Source organism: Argentina anserina, chromosome 4 (genome assembly GCF_933775445.1).
Source record: "Argentina anserina chromosome 4, drPotAnse1.1, whole genome shotgun sequence".
Classification (NCBI taxonomy): domain Eukaryota; kingdom Viridiplantae; phylum Streptophyta; class Magnoliopsida; order Rosales; family Rosaceae; genus Argentina; species Argentina anserina.
This window is the reverse complement of record NC_065875.1, coordinates 967,497-983,779: the sequence shown is the minus strand read 5'-3', so window position 1 is coordinate 983,779 and position 16,283 is coordinate 967,497. Positions and strand designations below refer to the sequence as shown.

General features: G+C 38.9%; 1 pseudogene; it reads right to left on the bottom strand.

The window, feature by feature from the left end:
• Window positions 1-2,216: 2,216 nt before the first annotated feature.
• LOC126790834 (cyclic nucleotide-gated ion channel 1-like) lies at window positions 2,217-15,652 on the bottom strand (annotated as a pseudogene).
• Window positions 15,653-16,283: the final 631 nt, after the last annotated feature.

Genomic DNA, 16,283 nt, shown 5'->3' with positions numbered 1-16,283 from the left:
TGACATTAATCTACTACTGGCAGATGATTCAGTTTAAACTTCAACAATATAAACTCATTTGGCGATGGTTGTTGAGAAAGTTTCCCTTGGGTTTTGTCACACCCCAAAACCCTGGGTGTGACTTAGAATGGTGTTGTTGCCCAGTGTATTACTGTTTTTTCTTTTTTTTTGGTATGAAACTTGCCTAGCATGTAAACATGCCTTTGATGTGCTTCTCCATAATATGTTCAAGTGTATTTTTCAGTAAATTTTCTGCCCCTTTTTTTCTTCTGTTTATTGTGTTCACTGCATGTATTATTTCATTGAGCCTCTAGTTTATCAATTATACCAACCAAGGTCTCTCAAGAGTAATTTGTTTGCTAAGACTACCAAATTATAAGTTGAAACTTCATTTTAAACTGAAGAAAAGTTATGCAGAATTTCTATGTAATCTGTTGGTGTGCTTCAATTTTTTTAAAACTTTGTCAAACTGCTGTTGTGAAAACAATCTATTAGCAACTGAACAATCTCATACAGTTATCTTCATTCCTATCAAGTTGGCATTTGGAACACTATTAAGTTGCTAACTGATTGGTTTGGTGTAATAGTTCCTGAATATATATTTGCATATAAGATGTTAACTTTAATATGGAAATTTTGCGATTTAACTATAATGCATGTATGGAAACTGGTTACTGGATTCCTAGATGGATATGGGTTTATGACGCTAATCAGCCCTAATCTACCAGGGACTGGCAGATACTATGCTAATTCGGTAGACGGTTCAATTTCAGCTTCAATGTGGAGGACTCAATTGGCAATGGTCGTTTGATATAGTTTCTGTTTGGGGTGTGATGTTACTTAGAACGGTATCAGACCACCTAATTAGGTTGTGGAGGAGTGTTAATAAGTCTTGTTATTATTTTGTTAGTATGAAACTATATTTCATTAGGCATCTCCAGGGTCTGAAGATGTCGAATCCTTCAAGTTCTGATGAGGGTTATTATGATACCAAGAGAAGTAAGAACTTGATAGGAGAGTGACTAGAGTGTTTTTGGATGACTGAATCCTTCAAGTTCTCTGGTCTAGATGGTACGTGTTTGGATAGTTGCAGGAATATGATACTCTGAAGTGTGAATGTTCAATGTGCTTCAAGCTGCTATAGGATGTGAAGACACGGCCTCACTCAACATACCCTGAACCTGTTCGATGAAATGCCGCACCGAAACATCTACTCTTGGACCGCCATAATCTCCGCCCGCATCAAATCACATAGGCATTCCTAGTTGCGCTTGTGCAATTGTCACTCTATCCCCTATTTGAGGGTAGCTAGGTTACCTACATTTTTGGCTGAAGTTTGACGCCGCAAGAATTATATCACCTTCACATATATCTCTGTTCCAACTGTGGCCACTGGCCACAATAAGTCGGAAATATTTTGGAGAACGCGGTGTCCGTTTGTATTTGATTGAAACATATAGGCATTGTATGACCCAATTTGATGTGATGGAGAATGAATCATATGCTTTGCCTTTCCGGGGAGGGGAAAACAATAAGGGGACTGAGGATTCTTCATATTTAATGTTGCACCTGCCTGGTAAGGTCATCCCCTATAATCTGAAAACTAAGACCTTCAAAACATCTGTGGAGTTAGCCAGTGACAAATTCTGTCTAAGCTTTAGGTAGTAATCATCGTATTGAAGACGATGTTACTTTTCCTTACACGGACCCTTTAGCTTGTGTGAGGATGTAATCTATGTATATCCCATACAGGTGATGCATCTGCTAATCTGCTATTGCCATGTAAGTTATGCTTTCTAAGTATTTCTAATATCAATTTCGGTAATGGTCTTTCTTTACAAAACAAGTTAAGGGCGAGTTTGGCCTTGAGGTGAGTTTTTTATAATTAGCTTCAGCCGAACTAATTAAATAATCAGCTGCAACTGAGCTGTGAGAATAATCAGTTGTGAGTACTTGAAGTATTTGGTGAATATTGATATAAAAGTGTGGGCTCGTTTTCTTATATTTAAGTATTTACCACAAGTAACAGACACACTCCAAAAACAAAAACACTCAAATACGTATTGTCTCTTTCTCTGGAACTTACCCTAGTTGAAAATGTCATCTTTAGCAAAGATCGTAGCGAAAATCGAAGAGCTCCTCAAGCAGATCCTCATATCGACACCGACTCTATCTTTGACCCGCTTTTAAGTGCGTCTCCAAGCATTGGCTCTCACTCATTTCTGACAACGACTTCCTTGCTGCCACACTCTCTGAAATCCTAACCCTAGCATCTGCGCTTTCTTCTCACCCGGCCCCGAACCAAACAAGGCACCATAAACTCTGTCGGCACCCTGGCCGGTAATCCCTTTAAAGCTCTCACAAGATCTGCTACCCAGCTGAGGATTCTCCAATCCTGCAATGGCCTCTTCCTCTGGTCTGTTGAAACCTCCGGAGAAGAAGAAGAAGAAACAAACTGTCATCCTCCAATATATGTTGTCAATCCCACGACGAACGAATTCTGGGATATCTCTGCTCCAAGCCTTGTGAACAAGGAGGAGGATGCATATATCGGTCATATATTTGTGAGGTACGCATGCCTTAGCTTCAGGGACGGATCTAGGAATGAAAACCTGGGTGGGCTGGATTTTCCTTATGCAATGAACAACGTTATATTGCCAAACAATTGACAATGTCACTATGTCACTATGTCTTGTTTTTAAGGAATATCGATATTACCTAATAACACACATATATGTCATTCAAAGTTAAATAGTCAATACAAATACAAATTAAACTACTTAAATTGTACCATTCGTTTACTTAAAGCATAAAAACTCATTGATAGCACAATCTAATCAATAGTATCAACAATGTCGTTCTCCATATGCACTATCATTAAATCAACAAGAAAATCGTCACTCATCTTAGTTCAAAGTCGGTTCTTAATAATCTTCATAGTTGAAAAAACTCTCTATGTTGTAGCTGTAGAAATAGGAAGAGTCAACATTAAACGGACCAGTCTTTCAATCAACATAAATGGTGTTCTTGTTCTAACAAATTTTTGACACAACTCTGAAATGGTGCAAAGATTCTGAAATTCCTCAAATTATGAGAATTGATACACAAAATGCTCCAATTCACTTCTTAAATCATCCAAATCATGCACATCATGAGGATAATATTTCTCAGCCAAACTACAAATGTTGTCAGTGTCAAATGATCAGAAATCAAATCGAGGATCCAATGAAGAACTAAGAAGCAAAAGCTCCCTTGTTTTCTCATTAAACCTAATATTCAGTTCCATCAATTGAAAATCAATTACGGCATAAAATACTTGAACCATCTGCCTAATTTTAAATCATTTATCTGTATCACTATATCAATAAATCTAATCAAACAACAATATTACAACAACCATCCTTGATAAACAATCATATTAACAAATCTTGAAAGCCCCAAATAACAAATCTTGGAAACCTAATTCACAAACCCAATTCGTTAAAAAACTACTATGAGAAATAGATACGAATCAATCGATACATGAGATTGCTTAATAAATAGAAACAAGTGCTTGATACCATTCTAATGATGTAGTTTAGGCACGAAGCTAAATCTAGCTAATAAGTTCACAGCGAAAGATATATCTGGTCTAGTGCATTGAGAAAGATACAATAGTGCCCCAATTACACTAAGGTATAGAACTTCAGGACCAAGAACTTCTTCATCATCCTCTTTAGGACGGAATGCAATCTTCTTGATATCTAGACTTCAGACGACCAGGGGAGTAGATAATGGACTGCATAGATCCATATTAAAACGTCGAAGCATTTTCTGCGTGTAATTCGACTGGTGCATTAAGATGTCATCCGCCCTGTGCACAAGCTCAAGGCCGAGACAAAATCTCATCCTCCCTAAGTCCTTCATCTCAAATTCCGACTTCAAATAAGACGGTCTCTTCAATCTCATCAAGAGTACCAATTATGTTCATGTTATCAATGTAAACCGCAATGATGACGAATCCGGAATTTGTCTTTCGTATCAACACACATGGGCATAGTTCATCATTCTTATAACCTTTCTCTTTCAAGTACTTATGCAACCAATTGTACCACATCCTTCTGGATTGCTCCAACCCGTACAATGAACGACGTAATTTGACTGCATGAGCAATCCGTGGTCTGGAGGCACTTGATGTAGGTAAAGGAAGTCCTCTGGAGCTTTCATGTGTATTACTGCGTCAAGATTCCCATAGAGATAAGTTGTGACCACATCCATAAACTGCAGGTTTAGTCTTTCGGACCCTACCAGACTAATGAGGTAGCGGAATGTAATGATGTCCATAACAGGAGAATAAGTCTCCTCATAGTCAATGCTAGGTCGTTGTGAGAATCCTTGTGCCACGAGTCTTGCCTTATAACGCACAACCTCGTTCATCTGATTACACTTACAAACGAAGACCCATATATATCCAACAGGTTTGACATCTCTTGGAGTCAATTCAACCTTTCTGAAGACTTCTCTCTTCTTTAATGAGTCAAGTTTTGCCTCGATTGCTTTTTTTTCACTTCGGCCAATTTGCTCTGCATTCACATTCAGCTACAGAGCAAGGTTCAGAGTCGTCTTCAGATATGATCTCATGTACGACAAAATAAGCGAAAACGTCATCAATGTATGTGGTGGCTCGGTTTCGGACTGATTGCTCACATGTATAGTTCATTGAGATTTCATTGTTCTCTGGCATCAAACCAGGTTCTATAGAGTCCCACACTTGAGTTGAATGGACATAGGTGTAATCATAGACAACTTCATACGATGGAGATTCATCGTTGATGACACGCTTGCCTTGGTCATTCGCTTCTTTCTTGGCTTTAAATCCCTAGAGTTTATCGGTATCCCACTTTTCCTTAAGGAGCTGAGGCCGAAGTAGATCCTTACCAGTCCATCTTGGCGATGCCGTCCATAGGGACGCCGGCAACACCACGACATACGATGGTGCCGTCACCAGCCACCGTTCCACTGTCAGGGGCGGTGCCAAAGTTACTAGGTGCAGGAGTTTGTCTTCCACGCCCGTATTTTGGGACATCCAACCGTACCGGTACATTTGCAGCGAGTATGTTTGATCTCATCAGTTACAATATCTACAAAGTTGTTGGGCATCGAATCCGCGACTTTCTGGAGGTTGATAATGTGTTGCACTTTAACTTAGTTTGAGCAGTGCGAGATCATAATGAGACATAGTGGGGACACACCATGTCTAATCCTGACACTCATTTGGAATGATAACATTCTCATCTCCCCTAAATGACGAGAAGCATGTCTCATCAAAGTGACAATATGCAAATCTTGCAGTAAAGAGATCGTCGGTGGTTGGTTCTAAGTAGCATACAATAGTTAGGGAATTATAGTCAACATAGATACCTAATCTTCTTTGAGGACCCATCTTAGTATGCAGTGGAGGCATAATAGGCACGTAAACGGCGCAACCAAATATGCGTAAGTGTGAAATATTGTGTTCGTAACCAGTAACCATCTTGTACGCACTAAATACATGGTTAGCCGCGAGTCTGAAATGAATAACTGTCGCTGCATGCAACACTGAATATCCCCACGCAGAGACCAGCATGTTAGTACCCATAACTATAGCCCAAGCAACAAGCTGAATACGCTTAATGGTAGCTTCTGCTAGACTGTTCTGTGAATGAACATGAGGAACAAGATGTTCAACTTCGATCCCAATAGACATGTAGTAATCATCAAAAGTTTTGGAGGTGAATTATCCAGCATTATCCAAGCGAATGGATTTGCTAGGATGGTTAGGGTGGTGAGCCCTATGTTTGATGATCTCAACTAATAATTTAGCAAATGCAGCATTCCTTGTGGATAACAAAGCAACGTGTGCCAATGCGTCGATGCATCAATCAATATCATAAAATATCGAAAAGGTCTGCATTCCGGTTGAATAGGTCCATAAATGTCACTTTTAAATACGTTGTAAGAATGAAATGTTCTCAGTTAAAGCCTTAGCAAATCAAGGACTTCCTTGAAATTTAGCAAGAGAACAAGCTTTCCAAAACGAGCGATGAGCATTAGAGATTGCCATGAAGGCATTAGAAATCACGGGGGGGGGGGGGGGGGGGCATCACAAGCTCCTGTGAAGGAGGGGACACTGCCGCCGGTGGTAGAGATGATGTGTAGGAGCCTAAAGGGCTCGGCGTAGCCTGGCCGTGCAGGGCATGAAGCGGTTTGGCCTCACCGTGTGGAGCACGGGTGAGTTGGTCCCCCAATCGCTTCCGGGATTTGAAAAATGGACGACCATGTGAATTCTTAAGAATTTTAATCATCATATCACGTCCAGGGTCCCCGAGACAGGCATGCGAAAGCATATAAGAGTCTAAATCACAAAAGTTGCGTTTAATCGCATATGATTCAAATATTCGAATGGAAGTAAGATACAGACCATTCCCGAGAATCTTCATCTTTTCTAAGATGTGGCACTGGCCTGCTTTCTTAGATGTAACAAAGTGATATTCCTCTTCATTCTCAACATAACTATCGAGGTGAAAACCATTGACACATATGTCCTTAAAACTTAGCAAGGTGCGGGAAGACTTTGGCGCATAAAAACCGTCAACGACGTTGAGGGTCATACCGTTAGGCAACATGAAAAAAGTGGTGTCTCTTCCTTGAATGATGGATTTAGAGCCAATCATTGTAGTCATGAAGAAGTCGAAAACACTAGATACGTGAATAACTGCCTCTGTTGTAGAACAGTGTGGGTGGTTCCGCAATCAGTTAGACACTCGATTTAGCCGCGGGACATTTACAAAATGAAAATTAAGAGAGTCAGCGAAAAGGGACTAATTATGTACAATACACCATAGAATATTAAAAGAAAGGGGATTGGGAACAAAGTGTAATCCCATCGATTGTATCACATGTAAATAGTAATATATTTTTCAACTAAAGAGTTGGTAAACATGGTATTGAAGTAGTAAAATACCAAACAGTAAACGAGGGTGGTAAAAATCATCCAAAACCAGTGTAAAAACACACTTAAAGAATGCCCGTGAGTGTATATAACAAACTTGGAGAAAACTGAAAAATTAACTGGAAAACCATGTTAAAATAACTCCAAACCGGGTGAATTTTGGATTGAGAAAGCGTGACAACAAAACTGCTGGAAATATATCGGAAAATGACGATAAACAATGAAGAAATCACTAGAAACCAGCGGCGCCAGTGACCAAAAAACCAGCCGGCTACAGCCAGAGCTGGCCATTATAGAGGCTGGAGCAGCAGGTCTGACAAGGGACGCCGGTAGGAACCTGGTAGTGTGCTAGAAACGTCGGCAAGTGGTCGAAAGGCGGCTAAAACAACCGAAAACGCCGTAATAATGGCCATATACAACCAAGGAGGCTAAAACGACGTCAATTTTGACGTTCCGAGATTCAATTTCTAAACTTAAGTTCCAAATTCACAATGTAGTGCTTTTGGGGTCCCATATAACCCAAAAGCATCCAATTTAAAAACCATGTGAGTTGTACACATTGACCATCATGCTAAGTGTAAGGTAAATAAAATTCTCAAGAGATCGACTTGTAAACAAGAAAGTGAAAAATATATTGAATGCCAATCTTTAATACATCACAAAAACGAACTTATAATTAAGAAAATCAAAAGACTATTAAAAAATCAATGAAAATAACAATGGTTGTCGGCCATAACAATACTTGAAATCTTAAAGCTAGAATAAGCTAAAAAATAACTAATCAAAGTCTGGTGTATCCATTATTGGGGTCGGAGTCTTAGCATTGGAAGCAAGGGGCTCGGGCTTTATGGAGATGTGGTGAGTCTCGATCTCAGGTTCTTCATCCACATGGTTCGATTCGGGTTGTAGAAACTTCTTGTAGGCATAGTATGCATTGATCGTCTCCTTGCTAGCTCAACAATCGCGATTGAAGTGCTTGAATGAACCACATTTGAAGCATGGAGACTTGCCATTACCGGAATTAGAGGCATAAGGAGGCACATGGCCTCCTTGAGATTTCGGACGGGGATGACATCCCCGTGAGAGTGCAGCACCGCTACCATCACGGGTCCATGTGTTGGACTTGGGTCGAGAACGGCCTTGTTGCCTTCCACCACGACAATTGTTACTTTGGCATTGGTATGGAGCGTTTCTCACTTGATTCTTTTGCTTAGGAGTTTTCACATAGTTAGATTGTGGCGTAGCAATATTTTTAGTGCTAACAAGTATATTGTTATTGTTGAGGAGGATCTCAGAATGCATCTCTTTCTTTGCCAAGAGCGCCATTAAGTTGGCGAAAGTCTGGACCTTCCCTTCCTCTACATGAGAGCGGTACGTATGAGCTTGAACCTCATAGTTGATTGAAAACGTGTCCAATGTCTTATAGAGAAGATCTAGGTTGGTCTTGATGACACCAACGGTGCCAAGGTCGGATTGCAGGCATGGCATATCTTGATTGAAGTCATCCACTCTCTTATAGTCCAATAGACGGATGTTATCCCATCTAATGGTCAATTAAGGGAGAAGCTTATCATGAACGTTGTTGTACCGAAAGTGTAGTTTGTCTCATTATTCTTTAGGATCTTCAAGTATTGTCTCTTGAGAGTTGTATAGATGTGACGTCTTATCAAGATGAGAGTTTGAGTCTTGGTCATAGGTGGGAAAATAGCAGGAGGGTCGGCAAACATGCCTTGAATCTCTCGGCTCTCAAAAGTGAGCTCCATGTCAGAAACCCAGTGGTGATATTCCTTGCCTTCAAGATTAAGAAGACCAAATTATGGTCGCGATGGCGACGACATCTACAAAACAAATACGGAATTGATTAGATTCAAGTATAACAGGAATTATAATGAGTGAGGTATATGGTCACAAGAAAAATCGATGCAAACAGCGATACTCACGATCGCACCTAAAACAACGGTGCACTCAGGCGACCACACTAAATCGATTAACTTCCATTTTCAAGACAATCGTGACTCCGCTAGAACCATCACACGAAAAACATTGACCAAAGAGAAGAGTGGTGAGTTTCCTTGTTTGGCTTCATCTGCGGTATAAAAACGGCGGGAGATGGAGTAAGGAGAATATTGTCTGATATAATATATCTATACTTTCAAAAGCGGGAACGTTAATTAAAAATTACCTTTGAAGGTGTAGTGAAAACGAGAGTAGTTTCTCTTCAGCAAAGATGTTGCTTTTGAAGTTCGCGTTGCTTGGTTTTCAGAGGAGTAATTTTGAATGGTTTGATGCGGGGTCTTGCGGGGCAAAAAGTTGATTTTGTGGGAGGAATGCGTAGGAGGCTCTGCGGAGCTACCGGGGCAGGGACTGCCGGAGGTGCGGTGGGAGGTGATGGGGTCGTGCAAGGCTATCGCCAACGAGGAGTGTTGAAGGAAAGAAGGTGTTGGATGCCGAAATCAAGGGAGGCCGGAGGGGAGGAAAAAAATAGGGTTTCTAGGGATCTAAAGTTCAAGTTTTAGGACAAAGTGCGTGATAACGTAATGAAGAATGATAAATACGAGAGTAATTTGGATAATAACTGTAACTTTATTGAATGATATGAGGGCCTATATATAGACATTACATAACTATAATCCCGTATGATTTGGAGTCCTAATCTATTACAGAGATCTGAATCTATTTCTAATAGGAAACCTAATAAGGCTAAGATGCACACAAAGGTAGAATATGAATTCTCCCGAAACATATGCTTCATTTTTGTTTAAACTTTTGGTTTTATTTTTTTCCGGTGTACATTTTTATCTACGCACATGTGAATTAGATAATCTAATACATATCGGTGTTCACATTGACTTGAATGACTACCATACGGTTTAATAGCATCCGTGCACATGAACAATCGATGGATATAAAGTTGGGAATTCACAATAAGACCACTCCAATTGCAAGTTGAAACGTTGCTCGTCATGACATGATGAGTCGTTTTATATTATTTGACTCAAATTTATCTCAAAATTTATTTAAAAGTACTAAACTTATTTCATAATTGATACCGATGACCGATTTTATCTTTAACTCCCTTGCACGCTTTTTATTGTTGTGCACTTTTCTATGGATTATGATTTCACGTACACCGAAATGGTTGCATCATCAATTTTACGTACATAGAAATGATTTCACGTACAAAATTCTCAATTCTACATTCCAACCTACTCATGAATGCCACCTTGTTAGAACTTGAACAATTAAAAGGAACTTTTATTACAAAACCGACTAGACACTTGAGAAAATCTCTCGCACACATCATACCACGTTTATTTACTACAAAGCAGGTACACTTAAACCGCAATATCATACACATAGTGAATTAATAATATGTGGACCATACTATTCGAAATCTGTTTCCACATTCTCGCCCATATGCCTGTAATAACCCGAAAAATTCATATCTAATTTCCAATGAGTTCACGGATATTATTAAGTTGGTCATTGTCCAATTTTATTAGCCAAGAATGAAAACGAAAGGGTTCGAAATATTAATTATTCGGAAACGTTCAATTTGACGAGTCTAAGAGTTGACTTTTGACTCATTGGGATTCTTAGGAAACTTCTTACATGAAAGTCGTAGAGCTCGTCGATACGAATTAGTGGACACGTGGCACGCCTAAATCGGAGTTCGTATGAAGAAGTTACGAATCAAAAGATATTTCGACAATTTTGGAAAATAGTATAAATAGGGGAATTAAAGAGAAAAAAGGTTCGAAAAATCAAGAAAATTTGGATCGGTACTGTTCACCCCGAAAAAAATCCAGAAATTTCTCTCCCGAGCAGCCGCTTTTAGGCTGCCGGATCTCCGCTGTCTGGCTACCATAGAGCGGCGCACCGGTCACGTTTGAAAGGTTGATGCATCCCCTGTCGATTGGTGGTAGCGTCACCTGCCATCTCGCCGCCGTTTAGGAGCGGTGAAGCCCGGAAGTTCTCCCGAAAAAGCATATTTCGCCGAACTTCAACTCGTCGGATCTCCCTCCTCCGGCAACCAATCGGTACGATTCTTATTTCATTTTGAAGGTCTCCTTCCATACTACAAACCCTCCAAAAGATTTAACCCCAATCGTTGTGTTCTAGGAGAATCGAAGAAAAGAAATTCTAGGTTTTTAAATTGGGGCTTTTCGGTTCTTGTTAAATTGAAGTGTTTAGGCTCAGAATTAGACTTTGTGGTGAACTAGGAAGTTGTTAGGAATGTCATTTAGATTACAGTGGTGAAATTTGGTGAGCATTGGTGGCGGTCGGTGAACAGTGACACCGCATGAATAGTGCCGTGAATAGTGTTTATAAACAGTGTTCTGTAACAGTAAATGTGAACAAAGTTTTAGTAAACAGTAATATGAACAGTGTTTCAGTAAAAACAGTTATGTGCACAGTGTCATGGTAAAAACAGTACTGTGAACAGTGTTTAAATAAAAACAGTAAATTGGAACAGTGATTAGTAAAACATGAACAGTGTTCTGTGAATAATGTTTTATGAACAGCATTTAGCTGTACTGAAATCGTCACCTGATATTTTACGTATCATTTTCTAAGCATTTATCATGCTATTAGGTGACTGACGAAACGAGTGAGGAAATTACTTTCAGTGTCGTGGAAGTTGCACGCAGGAAAGAATGTGAGTAAAAATCTCACATATTTACGAATCTACCCTTGCGGAGATTCAAGATTATGCAGAATTTTAAAGAATGAAATATGACATGTATATGATATAGTGGAATATATATTTGTATAAATGGTAAATAAGTACATATATATAGTTTGCTATATTATATACTGTTATGATTTCGTTGTGAATATATCATTTTGATGATGAGATTTATATATCGAGCATGTGATTTGTATTGTACAATATGACATGATGATTATTCTACGTGGTTTTAACATGGAGATTGTTAAAACGTTTTTGTCTTCGGACGTGATTTTGTCTACAGACGTGTGATGTCTTCGGACGAGTTTTGTCTTCTGACGTGATTGATGTCTTCGGACGAGTTTTTGTCTTCGGACCAGTCTACGGACGTGTGATGTCTTCGGACGTGTTTTGTCTTCAGACGTGATTTTGTCTACGGACGTGTGATGTCTTCGGATGAGTTTTGTCTTCGGACGTGATTTATGTCTTCGGACGAGTTTTGTCTTCGGACGTGATTGATGTCTTCGGACGAGTTGTTGTCTCCGGGCCAGTCTTCGGACGTGTTTGGCATGTCGGAATCTAGCCTTTGGCCGGGCGAAAGTTACGATACAATTAGAGCTCTAGTCTGTCTGCCGGAGTACTGCATGTGAGGTAACAGCTGGGTTATCGGCTCATGAGTATTCATATTTTTGGATGTTGGGTAGCAGGAGGTTGCCCAATGTCAGAGGTGTACTACATGAGGGGTAACAGAGGTGTACCAGCGCTCATGAGTACCCGTGTTATAAATGCATTTGGGTAAACAGAGGGGTTGCCCAATTTCTCATGAGCACTTTCATTTTCATATTTTTGGACAACCAGATGGGCCGTCCATTAACTCATGAGTGCATTTATAATTGATGTTTTGTGATTTTCGTATATATTGATATGCGGGTGGTATTTGTTATTTTACTCATACGAGCTGCAAAGCTTACCGGGTTTGTGTTTACAATCCATGTGCACTAATTCGATGGTGTATGGGATAACTTCGCAGGTGTGGATTAGCGGGAATTGACGGACTGCTGAGAAGACTTGGAGTTATTTATTTACATCATGTGGTGAGGATTTTGTGTGGATTTCTTTATGAGGATTATACATTTCTATTTGTTATAATGTCGAATTATAAATTTGGTTTGTAATAATCGGTTAACTGAGTTGTATTTTGAACTCAGAGATGATCCGTTGTGACATTTAAAATAATTTCGATTCATTGAGATTGTTTGAGTGTTTTTCATGACTTCGAAATTTGAGGTTTTATGTTTGAAATTTTGGAGTCATGACAATGCCTACCGTGGAACTAGTGGATCTATTAATGCGGTTGCAACGATCTTCACTGAGATCGTTAATTAAAACGTTCCACCTCCATGCTAGATGCATGTCTGGAAGCAAATTGTTCGTACATGGAGAATACATACTTCAAGTCCTTGGCAGAGAGAATAAAGCCTTCTACTTCTGAAAGACATTTTACATTTTCGGTCAAGATTGCAAGGTCTGCATATATAGAGAGAATAAAGCCTTCTCCATAAACATCACCGCTCTCAAGCGAACCCCGGATTGTTGATGGTGAATCTATGTTTGCTCTTCCAATTACTTGATGATCAATAATTGCAGTAGTACTACTGTACTAGTCAGGTAGATCAACATAATCCCTTCCATGATAAAGAGCATGCTGTCAAGTGGTTCTCCCATTCGAAACACAATTGTTTTCTCAGCATAGGTCACTGGCTTCAGATGCCAGCAGATCAGTTTCAATCCTCTTTCATTTATATTTTCGAGCCTTTGTACCTAGACACATGGAAATATATAGTGGAATTAATAATGATAAATATGGAAAAACAAAATCTAATTGTTAGAAAAAACAGTTGAAGAACATACTTTCCTCAGCATACTCATGCAGATAGCAAGTTTGAGATCTTTTACGGTATTCCATGGAATCAGAGAGAACAGGTTTGTTAATTCAGCATTGTTGTCCTTTTTCAAGTTTTATGTTATCTCTTCCATGATCGCTATCCTCAGCTTCTCAGCATCTCTGCCCAACTTCTCAGGGAGACGATTTTTGTCCATCCATACTTGTAGTTCTTGCTCTTTCATTTGAACCTTGTCAGCTGCCACGTTTTTTTCCTCCGAAGATTGCATACCTAGCTGTTGATATGTCGATATAACCTTACCGGGTTTGCTTCTAAAACTTACGATTACAGATGAAAGTTAGGGATTGAATATCGTTACCAACCTGCATATTTCCAAATGAGTTTAGCAAATAGCACCAGGCCAATACCAGAAATAAGAATGGCAAAGCAATTCTCCCATACGAATTCACTGGTATCAATGTTTGTACCAAAGTTGCTGCTATACGTGCATAATGAAGTTCAAGTAACAGAATTCAACTGAAAATAATAACAATAAGGGATTCTTAACAATAATACTAATAATAATAAACCCAAGGCCTCACCTTAAATTTTTAAGTCCCCACCACACAAAGTAAATAACTTTTCCCGAAATCTAAGAGGTCCTGTGTCGCCAGGTTGAATTGTCTTCCGAAACAATCCATACTTAAATAGTGACTCGGGTGAATCTACAGTCCCATTTTGGAAAATTACGATAATGTTCAGTATATCGGGTGCAGAAAGGGGAACGTCATCACATTGGAAAGTGACATTTCTTCCCGTTAAGGCCCAATTCCAGCATACTGTCTCAATTTGAACAGAACTGAAGTAAAAAAAGGCTCCTATTACCTAAAATTAACAGAGTTAGTTACAGTTACAGTTTGGAGAAATAAAGTAGCCAAAAACAAATGGCTTGCATACATGAGAAGGATGATGTACGTGTCCATTTTGTGTATATGAATTTTTAACTTACATGGCTTGAGAGGATGAACATGTACAAATAGAATACAGATTTGATCCACACGCTACTATTTTTTCTAAACAGCTTAGTTGAAGTGAAGATCGGATACATGAAATATATTGCGCCAGAATCATGTAGTTTAAAGACATTTTGTTCTCTGAAAATCCATAACTGGAGCATAGAAGAGAGCTAATATTACTATATTAGCACCTGGACAAAAACAAAAACAAAAACAAAAACAAGAGAGTTAAAAATCTTCCTTTATTCACATCATCGAAAAAATGTTTAATTTCTTTTACATATGTAAATCAAATTACATGATATAAGTACAAAACCAAAGATCATATGCATAACAACTAATCGTTAATTTAGTGAATGAGATTAACTTACCATCTTCATGAACGACGACACTGTGATCCATTGTGCCTTAATCCGAAGTCGCAAGGTGCTAGGAAAAGTCTTCTGTTAGTCACTACTCTCTGCTTTTTCAATGGACAGAAACTTACGCAAATAACTCGTAGTGATAACAGAGACGTTTACCATCTATATATAGAGAATCTTTAACCCTTAAGAGTCCTTCCATTAAAGACATCTTGTAAGTTAAGTCATTTTATTTAGATTCCTGATTCAATACTGATTTGTAGTCTTGCTTCTAGATTTAAATTATGATTCCTTACCATAATGATATAATACACGAAATTATTAGGAACTAGATTTGATACTATCTTTGTTTCCATGTAGAAATAGATTATGACATTAAACATGATAATCATATAATATGTGATATGTCCAAAATTAATCTAACAACATATTCACATACGTGTGGGATTGGAAGGATAGCAACAATATCAGTTAAGAATGACCTCCATGATAACGTCTTAGCTATTGCCTTGGCGTGTCTGAACCAGTTGAAGGGTTTGGGGTTGTCTCTCTGTCCCCGCTCGCGCTTTGAAGTGGCTTTATTCACAGCTCTACGAAGTTGATGTCCGATATGAAATAAGTACGTGAAATCTGGGAGTGATCGCGTGATGAGGACTTCGATCTCCAGCCTTTTGTCTTTGCCAAGGCAATACTTTCGTGATCAATGAATGCAATGAAAAAAACAAAGGATCCATTGAGACTGCAATCATTCATACGATCACCGACAAAGATCTGCCATTATGAGTGATGAAGTTACCAACTTTAGTTTTTTGCAAAAAAGAAAAACATCCTTAGCCATACTCTGAAGACTGAGATGCAAAATTCGATCGGATGGATGATGAAGTGTCTTATTGTTATTACAAGCGAACCCTGCAGACTGAGAAGTCAATAGTTTTGAAATCTAGCCAAGTCTTCCCCCTCAATTATTTTGTCCGACAGCCTACCTCGGTTATTTTCGATCACCAGCTACCTCATTTATTTTGTTTGATAAAGTTGTTGAGATGATTGGAGTTTGGAGAAAATTCTTGTCATTGTATCCGCCACGTACTAACCAGAAATGCCATATGATTCGACAGTTAATGAATTTGCTTACTGGTGCTCGAGTCACTGATATGGGACTGCCGATACTCATTTTCTAAGAAATTGGAGATGATCGAGTTAGAGTTGAATTAGAGTTAGAGTCGAGTTAGAGTCTAACGGGATAGCAATATGGTTAGAGATCGAGCGAGTGTTAAGCTGAGTGACAAATGTCAAAATTTATAGGGGAATAGAGAAGGAAATAGGGAAATGGGGATATAGGATTAGTGATATATTGTTCATAAAGAAAGATTAATGATATCA